Source organism: Equus asinus, chromosome 9, assembly GCF_041296235.1.
Source record: "Equus asinus isolate D_3611 breed Donkey chromosome 9, EquAss-T2T_v2, whole genome shotgun sequence".
In the NCBI taxonomy this organism is placed as follows: Eukaryota; Metazoa; Chordata; class Mammalia; order Perissodactyla; family Equidae; genus Equus; species Equus asinus.
Window position 1 is genome coordinate 41,205,528 of NC_091798.1, and position 11,458 is coordinate 41,216,985.

Consider the following 11,458-nt stretch of genomic DNA (forward strand, 5'->3'; position numbering starts at 1 on the left):
TTTCTGATCACGTTCAATCCAGCATAAAGAGCAAGACATATGCATATAGGTATCAATATTTAGAATGGATATGTCCAGTGCCTAAAATATAGCTGATGACAAAAGAAGGGCTTGAGTATTTATTTATATCCCACTTAACTTTCAAAGAATTTTAGTTGGCTTTTGGGAAACATATGCAATAAAATGATAAAATATAAGTTAAAAAATCAGGGCCAAGCAAACTACAACAGAAAGTCACTATCAAAGTTTGAAAACAGAAAACTTAAGCCGGCAATAAGGATCTATGCAGCTGTATGAGGTGATAAATTTGGCTCTGAGCTTCCTAAAGGCCAGTCTGAAAATAGAGAGGTCAGTTGCATAGTTCTCACTGTCTAAGAGGAAAACATAAAGCAATTACTCCAGGAAACAATGTTATTACAACCACTTGGCCCTATAAGAAATTTCTCACATGAAGCTTCCTAAGGCAATAATGAGTGATACAGGACAATGTCAGAATCAAACAGCAGTGACTCCCCACCTGGGAACCATGGAGTTACTAGGAAGATCTGGAAGTACTAGGGGCATCAAGCATTTCCTGTAGACTGAATACTAGAGGTCTTGTACATGTATGTATTATTATTTTTCAAATAAATGTAGATGATACAATAAATAAAATTCAAATCCACTAAAATTGTTACTGAATTCATAACAGCTTTTGTTGGTATCTATGTTCTCAGTCAGCATAAAATTATAGTTAGAACAATATGAAAATTCAGGATACTTATACTTGAAAAGTGTGGAACCACTGCTCAGTAGCCTAGCGTTAGGCTTCTTCTCTTCACAGGCAATAAATACTTATTAATTGAAGTACATTGCTGAAGTTATTCCAGAAAGTAAATTCATTATATAAAGCTCTAGTTTTATTATTTATAATATACCAAGTAAGCTTCATTTCTACTTAAAAAAAAAAGTGGCACAGTGTGGTGGCACAGCAGTGAAGTGCACACGTTCCCTTTTGGCAGCCAGGGTTCGCTGGTTCGGATCCCGGGTGCGGACATGGCACCGCTTGGCAAGCCATGCTGTGGTAGGTGTCCCACGTATAAAGCAGAGGAACATGGGCACGGATGTTAGCTCAGGGCTGGTCTTCCTCAGCAAAAAGAGGAGGATTGGCAGATGTTAGCTCAGGGCTGAGCTTCCTCAAAAAAAAAAAAGAAAGATGGGGAAACAAGGCTCAGAAAGGGGAAGGATGATTTTTACAGAGAACACTGAACTGCAATATGGACTCATTCATATATATATATATATATATATATATATATATATATATATATGCTCTAGGGGAATAAAACCCAATTTGCGTAACTTGCAGGTAACTGGAAAGACAGGTACTCAAACTTAACATTTAAACGCAGACTCAGGCACCAAGAAAGGTAGTGGTAGCAGCAAAATGAACAAAGCTTGGGGCTTATGTCCTAGAAGGCTTGGATTTGAGTCTTAGTTCCACTCTCTAGTAACTGCAAAACTTGGGTAAGCCACTCTTCCCTCATCAGGTCTTGGTTTCCTCCCTTGTGATAAGACACAACAGTCTTACTTCACAGACTGGTTGTAAAAATTAAAGTAATAGATTCCAAAGCACTTTGGTCATTTGCAAAGCACTACTTGGGCAATAATACGCCATAAGATAAACAGAAATAAAGTAAAATAGAGTATGGGGGATGTTCAGAGGCAGGAGAGATCACTTCAGGTGTGTAGAGACTGATGCGGGCAGAGGCCAAGGAAAGCTCCAGTCAAGTTCCAGGATGGTCAGGAGCTACAGAACACTGTAGGGAAAGAGAGGAGATGAGGCTAAGAAGACTAAGAGTTAATGTGGAAGACCCTGAACACTGGGATAAAAAATTTAGGCTCCATGGGCCGGCAGGATGGCGCAGTGGTTAAGTTTGCACATTCCGCTTCAGCGGCCCAGGGTTCGCCAGTTCGGATCCCGGGTGCAGACATGGCACCACTTGGCACGCCATGCTGTGGTATGCGTCCCACATATAAAGTAGAGGAAGGTGGGCACAGATGTGAGCTCAGGGCGAGTCTTCCTCAGAAAATAGGGGAGGAGGATTGGTAGGAGTTAGCTCAGGGCTAGTCTTCCTCAAAAAAAAAAAAAAAAAAATTAGGATTCCATCCAGCTGCCAAGCAGAGGGGTGTGTGTGTGTGTGTGTATGAGTGAGTGTGAGTGTGTGTGTGTGTGTGTGTGTGTGTGTATGTGCAATTGCCATTGAAAGGTTTCTACTCAAGGTCAAGACAGGAACAGAGCAGTTGGTTTTTGGAAAACTCAGCTAGCTAACAGTGGATGTAGATGGGTTAGAGTTTGGGGGTGTGGGGAAGTAGGGGGTGTTTTTACATGACTAGAGTAGGAGTGACTAGGAAGGAAGAGAACTGTGCTTGTGAGAATCCAGGAGTCCTATCATCAAGCTTGATGACTGGCTGGATATAAAAGTAAGGGGAAATTCAAAATGAGTTGGATTTTGAACCAGAGACTGGGAGAATAGTAGTGCCCTTACATAACTGATGTCAGCAGGCGGCGATGGCTAGAGGACAGACAAGACCTAGCAAGCCATGGAAAGCAGCGTGTAGTGTTCAGTGGCCAGGCTGAGTCTGTCCCTGAGTGACACAGTACTCTATCCAGCATCACTTAGAACACCAGAGGTTGAGGATCCATGGTGACTTGACGGCTAGATGCCATGCTGCAGTTCTAATCTGCCAGACACTTTAAAAATCAATATATGAGTCACAAAATTCTAAGTCAAACCAATACACAAATACAAGAAGAACACTAAATGAAGTCATTGTATTAAAGCTGTGACTGTTTTTATTCTTTGTATAAGAACTTGAGCCTTTAAAAAGTTAATATTCAGGAATCCTATCATCACATATCTGAAAACATCAGGGAAAAGCTGAAATACTTGGGAGACAAATTTCACCTAATTTAAGGACAATTATCTCTTAACCTGCCTGAGCAAAGGATGCGGAATAAAGTGTTTAACCTGACAACAACCACTGTTATACATTCTGCGATCAAGCAACAGCTCCAAGATAACAATATGAATTTGTTTTGAAAGCAATATGGAATGTAGATACACATAAACATGTTCTTCCAACAATAAGGCTTATTTTTGCCCCTAGCACTGCGCTTTACCTCCTAGCTAGAGAAATGGAAGGAGTTAGAACATTTCAGGTCAAAGTACACAAAAAGTGAACTCTTAAAATGGTAGTGGCCAGGCCACAGGACAGGAAGAAGGGACATAAATTAACAAAAATCAATGGTAGTGGTTGGATTGAGTCAAAGATGACCAAGGCAGGTTGATAATCTGAACAGAACAGGACTAAAACAGTTTGAGTTGATTTTTTTTAAAAAGTCTGTAAAAAATTTCTACTATTAGAGTAAACATAGCAAAGAGTACTATACACACTACAGCTAGAACCCAAGGACGAAATGTAAGATATTTTATCAGTTAAGGAGAGTTAACGGTAAAACTCTTACTTTCACTTCAACATTCCTTTTATGGTCTATATGTGACTTATATTCATTTTCCTTATATTAAAATCAAATAAATTCGTTAAAAAATCAACTAAGTTCCCTTAAGTTTGATAAAATCAGATGGTAGTAATCTGAGTAATATAAGTCTTCAGGTTTATCACGTAATCATGTTTGAATTCTGGTTTTCCCCAAGACCATTCTTACTACAACTAATAAAATTATTTGCTTATCTACTCACTCAACAAAAATAGAACACCTCTTACATATACAAGTAGCACTTGCCAGGACCAAGAATATCAAAGTGAACAAGGTAGCACTTGGTAGGAAGGACTCACATCCTGGATGAGCCAACAGAGAAGTACAGCAATTATTACAGAGCTATGTAATAAAGGCAATAATAAAGATTTGCACCTGCTGTATTAGGCTATAGAAGGCATTTGCCGTGGGAAACTAGAAAGGTTTCACAGAAGAGGTAGAAGTATACAAGCTGGGTCTTAAAGGACAAACTGCATTCTTCTGGCAGAGAAGGTAGGGAAAGACGTTCCAGCAGGTGTAAAGGCAGAGAAACATAAAGGCAGATTGAGTATTCTAGCAGGAGGAGAAGGCGGCTACTAAGAAAGCGGTAAAGGGCTCTGACTAGCATGTTAATGGATGACAAAGTGAAACCTGGTGGCAAAAGTGTCTTGTTTCGCCAACAGAGTGTTTTTTTGTTGGTTTGTTTTTAATGTGCATTTGAACATCTTTAGGCAGTGTCTGCACTCTCCAGTTGCCAATCCCCCCTACACCTTTTGGTCTGTCACGCAGCTGTTTCTCAGAAGCCTGGTCCCTGGACACATGTGAGTTTATGTTGCCTGCTACAGGCCTTGGGAGAGCCACTGAAAGTTTTAAAGGGGGGAGGGTCAAGACACAGTACAATATGTTTTAGAAAGATAATGCCATCTGGGGAGAAAAACTTCTCAATATTCATTCTAAATAGGAAATCAAAATAGAAATTACAAAATATTTTATAATTAGGTGAAAGGCTAAACACACTTTGTTCATACTATGGAATAACGTAGACAAGTTTTAAAAAATGAGATATATCTGATAGACTAATGTAGGAAGATCTCCAAGATACACTATATGGAAAAAAGCAAGTTGCAGATTATTTTCTAGGGGGGTGGTGGGATAAGAAGGAGGATTGAGATAGGAAGGGAAATAATATTTTAGCTTTATCAGTAAGCATTTCTTTTTTTCTTTAGAATATGTATTCATATATTACTTATATAATTTACATTTTTTTAAAAAGGAAAGAATTACCTTTGGGATCAGAATGGAAGAAAAATTACAGAGGGAAGAAACCGGAGGCAGGGAGACCAATTACAAAGCAATGATAACTCAGGAAAGAGATTAAAAAGTCCTAAACTAATAAGACTGCATGAATGGAAAGTGTCTTTGAGAAATTAGAGATAAAAATAATGGGATATGGTGGTGGTGAATTAGAGAGGGTAAGGGAAATGGAAGACTAACTCCCAAGGTTCCTAAATTTTCTTTTTCAATCTCCTACCTATCTTCTAAACAAAATATGAACTGTGTTACAAATGATCTTACAAAACTGTGGGATATCTTGACAGCCAAGGTGGGGAATGATGCATGTCTAGAATATTGCTGTTTTCAAACAAAAAATAATTTTCTCTCTATGGTTCCTTTGATCAAGAGATAGTTTTCTAACAATTATTCCCAATTTTTTCCTACTTTCTAACATCCTCAATAAATTAAATGTTAAATACTTGAGTACCATACAGATAACCTGAATAAAAATTCAAGCATATATATACATATATATACACAGTGCTTTTAGGGGCTGTGGAATCAAAAAGATCTGGATTTGCATCCTAACTTCCCCATTCCTTAGCTATGTAGCCGGGAGCAAGTTACTTTAGCCTGTTTGAGCCTCACTTCCTTTGCCTATAAATAGGAACAGTAAGTACCTCAAAGGATTGTTGGTAGGATTAAATGAAATAAAAGCATAAAATGCCTAGCAGACCACAGGCTCCTGATAAAGATGCATTCCTTAAGCAAACTCATACTACTGTTCAGAGTATAAATTGATATGACTTAAAACAAGAAAAAAAAAAAGCTATATATCAAGAAACTTAAATATGTGCATACTCTGTGTCTCCATAATACCACTACTAGCAATAATACTGGGAAACAACCCTAAACACAGAAAAGACTTTATAAAAATGCTCATCACAGCATTACTGATAAAGCCTAAAATCTAAAACAATTTCAGTATCCAATGAAATGGAACAGTTAAATAAATTATCCAGCCAATAAAAATTATAAGATTTTCTTACAGAGCATTTATTGTTTTCCTTTCCGTTACAAAAGCAATACATTTTACATGTGGGAAATACAGAAGAGCACCATGAAAATTAAAATCACTCACAATACAAAAGAGTTTTAGTAATACAATAAAATAATTTTTAAGAGACAAAGTAAAACTCAAAATTGAAAATACAGTACGAATTCACCTCTTAATTCTAAAAAAAGATTAGAAGAAAATGTATCAAAATATAAACAACAGTTTCTAACGTGTTGTGACACTACAGAGGCTATTTTATTATTATTATTAAAATAATTTCTAAATTTTGTATAATAGGCACACATTACTTAAGAATCAGAAAAATAAAACATCTAATGCTTCCAATCTAACAATCCAGATGTAAATCACAATACCTATGGACAATGTACCTTGGACTGGGGTCCCAAATATGACTCCAATAATGTCAAGACAAAAAACTTAATAGTGAGTCCATATCAATAAAAATATATAAAAGAAAAAAACTTAAACATCAATTATAAATACCTTATAACAGGGGGGGTCATAGAGTAGAAATTCCACAATAAATCAGAAGTGAAAGTTAACCTAAAACTGGCTTCTAAATATTCTACTTTTTAAGATAGGGCAGTCAGAGAAGGCCTTTTAAAATAATAGAAAAATGCATGTGTTCCTTGTTATTGATGAACTTACAATCTAGTAGGGGAGATGAGCTATACATCTTGTTATATATCTATAAGAAAAACTGTGATAAATATTCCAAAAGAGGTATCTACAAAATGCTAAAAGAACAAAGAAAAAAATAACATGCCAGGGATTCAGAAAGGCTTTATAGATGTGGAAGAACCTAGAATGCACAGGCTTTCTTTTCTCTTTATAGGATTTTGATGGATGACAACATTAAAAGTAAAGGGTAGGGCCAGCCCTGGTGGCCTAGTGGTTAAATTTGGTGCACTCTGCTTTGGGGTCCCAGGTTTGGTTCCCAGGTGTAGACCTACATCACTCTGTTAGCAGCCATGCTGTGCTGGAGGCCCACATGCTAAAAAACGAGAGGAAGACTGGCATGGATGTTAGCTCAGGGTGAATCTTCCTCAGGGGGGGAAAAAAAAAGCAAAGGGTAAAGGGGGAACAAAGCAATGGAAGATCACCAAAGCAGGGCTGCTTGCTGTAAATACCCTTTAGGCAACATCCAATTTTCCCTGTCTTGATTCTTTGCACACCAAGGATTCTTCTTATTTGCAATCTGGTCTCTTGAGTAGACCAGGAGGGGGCTCTGTGCAGATCTCCGGATAGGTATATCTCCCACTGTAAATTAATAACCTTACATGTGGATTTACAAATCAGCCTCCTGAGAGTTTGGTTAGTGAGAATCAGTCCCCTAGAGCCTGATTACCCTTGAAGAGACACACAAAAAACGGAGTTTCTGTCCTTGCAAAACCGAGAGAGGTCACACTATATGAGTCACTACTAAACAATCAGGCAGGTTTTACCCATCTCCAGAACAAGGATAAAAGACACTTTGGCAATAGGGATAGTGGGGTGGGGAGAGCTTAAAAACAACCAATCTGTCAAAGGCAGTGGAAAACTGAGAAGCAGCAACAGGTGTTGTGTCCCCCAGGCCTCTTGGAAGCAAAGCCTACTGGAACCCACCCCAGCTGTTGTTGAGAAAATCAGTAACAGAAAATGCTATTTACTTAGCCACCATTTAGGAGGGTGGAGGGGAAACTAAATCAACCAGAACAAGCTGGGGATGAGAACTAGGCAAGTGAGTACCAAAGACGAGAATGAAGCCTTGGAAGGTGAGGACTTAATGAAGCAACTCTTAGAAATAAACGGGTAATTAAGAGAAAAGATCTGACTGTGTAATAGAGAGAGGAGGCTGGACAAAATGACCAGTATATAATGTGATCACTGGTGGACATACTGCACAGCCCTGAAATAAATAGAATGCAAAGACAAATTAAGATAGAGCTAATAAAAATTACACACACACATAAACACATAAAGTAAGACAAACTTAAAAAAAAACTATAGGAAGCACTTGAATGCCTAAAAAACTCAAAGGTGGCTCAGTGTTTCAAAAATAGACCTTCTGCTTTAAGAGGGGAGTTAAGATGAAAAGTATGCTTAGAAGTATGCTCACACTTAAATGTTATATATTCTTTTGTACAATCTCATTTTTTTTTTAAAGATTTTATGCCTCGGCGTGGTCTGATGAGCGGTGCCATGTCTGTGCCCAGGATTCGAACCGGGGAAACCCTGCGCTGCTGCAGCAGAGCAGGCGAACTTAACCACTCGGCCAAGGGGCTGGCCCCCTGTGCAATCTCATTTTTATACAAAGTTCTCTAAACCGTACACTGGAAAACATATTCTATTTTAAAGTATATCATGAGGTATCATGATATCACTCAGACTTTTATTTAACTTTTGGAATTATAAGCAAGAAAAGGATACTTAAGGATAATCATTAAAAGCCATAAACCCCTTGGGGCTGGCCTTGTGACCAAGTGGTTAAAGTTCCGTGCGCTCTGCTCCAGCGGCCCAGGATTCACGGGTTCGGATCCAGGGTGCGGACCTACGCCACTTCTCAGTCAGGTTGTGGAGGCATCCCACATCCAAAGTAGAAGAAGACTAGCACAGATGTTAGCTCAGGGAGGATCTTCCTCTCACACACACACACACACACACACACAAAGCCATAAACTCCTATTTCAATTAGGGCTGAAGTTCTATGTTTGTTTGAACGTAGGTTGAGAATGAATAAACAATGGATGGTACACTGGAAATATGGTAATATCCTGGACCTGACTATAATTATTATATTATCTAGAAACAAAGTAGAGAGGTATTTTAAAGTCCACCTAACCTGAAACAGAGGGGAAAGGTAGGAGGAGGAGGAGGTAAAGAAATAAGGCAGATACGCTTTCACCCCTCTTGGAAGACTCCCAGATAGAAGAAACATGGTATTAGCCCAGACACTGTTACAATTATTACATTATCTCAAATCAAAGGAAAAGAGTATGTTAGAGTCCACCTTTCCCTCAGATAAAGATGAAAGATTAAAGGGTAAAAAAATAAGGCAGTACGCTTTCATTCCTCTTGCAAGTTCTGGACAGCTGAGATAGCTAAGACACACATTGAAAAAAAAAAAACCAATACTACTAAAAGCATCATTCAATTCTATCATACAGCAAGAAACGGATGGTTTAAAGTTGGTGCTGCCACAATTGGTTACTCAGTAGGAAAAAAGTTAGATCCCCCTACCTCAATGCCATTTACAAAAATATTCCAGATGGACCAAAGATCTAATGGTAAAAATACGTGAAAATATTGAAAGAAAATTTGAAGCATATTTATATTATATAGGCTCAAGATGGGGAAGCCATTCCCAAGCAAATAAACCCAGAAGCCATTAAGAAAAGTCTAAGAGATCTGATGATATAAAAATTTTATTTTTCTGTATGGCAAAGCAACCCACAAACAAAGTCAAAAGACAAATGAGAGAAAATAATTGCAACACGCTTGACAGGTAAAAGGGTTAATATCCCTAACACGCGCAGAACTTGTACAGAGTGATAAGACAACTTCCATTTTTTTCAAATAGGCATAAAAGAAATGTAAAAGGCCAATAAACACAGAAAAAAGACTAGTTGTCATGAAAATGCTAGACACTATTTCTCACCCATACATTGCCAAAAATGACAAAGAATGATGACACTAGTGATGGCAAGGGTGAGGGGAAACATGCACTTTGTGTATCACTGCTGGTGGGAGTATGAAATGCTACAATCTTATTAGAAAATAACCTGGCATTACCTAATCAAATAAAAATACACATACTCCTTAACCCAACAACCTCACTCATGGATGGCTAAACCAGAGAAATAAAATCACAATTACATAAAAATATATGGGGCCGGGCCTCGTGGTGTAGTGGTTAAATTTGCACACTCCTCTTTGGCAGTGCAGGGTTTGCTGATCCCAGGCACAGACCTACACACCACTCATCAAGCCATGCTGTGGCAGCATCCCACGTACAAAATAGAAGACGACTGGCATAGACGTTAGCTCAGTGACAATCTTCCTCACCAAAAATAAAACAAACAAACAAATAAATAAATATATATATATATATATGTACAAGTACATTAACTGCAGCATTGTTTGTAGTGCCAAAAACTTTTAAACAAGAATGTCCACCATAAGGGGAAATGACTGAATAAATTATGGTACATCCATTCCATGAAATATAACTTAGTTATCTAAAAGGATGAGTAAGATCTATAGGTACTGATGCACACGGTATAATGTTAAATGGAAAAAAGAAAAAAGCAGGCTGCAGATATTGTGCAGTATGATATCATTTGCTTAAAAAAAGCAACCTTTTGTATATGGATGAATGTTTTAATATTTTTTGTTTTGTACCAGTATTAAGAAAGATGAGCAAAGCCTTCTTTGCTAAGTGGGAGCTGGTGAAGGATGGAGTTTTGGTTGTTTGACATTTCGCAAAATGTAAGTTTTTCTTTTATAACAAAAAAAAAAGGAAAATCCATGTTTTTTTGGTCTGTGTGTTTGTTTTATCTACCATACCTACATATGTGAAGGTCCCAAGGGCTCTGCAACTTATATACACCAATAACGATTCAGGAACACAAAGAGGACATTGAGTTAGAAAAGAAGAGTTAGAGATAAATGCATGAAACTCCATTAAATTAATTTGCAATAAGACTTTTTTAAAAAAACAGGCCTATTCTAAAATACAAATAAAGCTCAATTCCATGAGAGAGAAAAAGGCTGTTTTTCTATTCCTACTTCATCTAAAAATCTCAGTAGTTACTTGTCAGCATAGCTTTGATGAAGATGGCCACCTATCAAACCCTTATCAACCAAAACTCCCAGTCAACAGGATCCTGACTTCTCCTTGTCCATATTTCATCTTAAGGTAGCACATGGCTTTGGTACTGTTTTCAAAAAAAAGGGTTCATAAAAAGGGATCAGGACTATATTTTGAAAGATTTCTAGATCAAAAAGTATTTAGAAAGAGGATATTAATGGAGCCTACAATTGAGAAGTGTTTTCAATCACTTCAAAAACTCATTCATCCAACCCTCAATTACTCATCCTTAACAGGGGGCGCCCTGCTATGCATTACTCAAAGCCAAGCACGCCTGAAAACATCTTAAACATAACTGAATGAAAATCTGCCCAATCACAGGCCAGCTGCTTGCAAACTCCACCCTTGAGTACAGGAAGAACACTTTTGATTGGGAGACGGTTGTGTTTACTACGGTGTGTGGTGCAAATTGGAAATGCCCACATGCCTAGGGTCCAAAGGAAATCTCTAATGAAAAAGGAAAACAAACGGCTAGTTCTGATCCTATACTAGTCACTGTCATTAACAGAACCTCACCATAGCAAGAGCAATTCTTGAGCAATTTTGCAAGCTGGTGAAAAATTCTAAAGGCTCTAAAAGTTTTGTTGCGGCCGTTTTCTCAACTGTGTCCCTTGACAGACATACAAGACAAGCTAAGTGTATTCTCAAAACCCAAATCTGTCTTTGCTTCTGTATGTACACAGGTCTATGCAAGACCTCAACACAGTTGTAATGAACATTTTGCTTTAATTTCCAA

General features: G+C 37.9%; 1 protein-coding gene across 2 annotated transcripts in view; it reads right to left on the reverse strand.

Moving 5' to 3' along the window:
* KDM3B (lysine demethylase 3B) overlaps positions 1-11,458 on the reverse strand; it is a 55,956-nt gene that overhangs the window by 42,450 nt on the left and 2,048 nt on the right. The window lies entirely within an intron of this gene.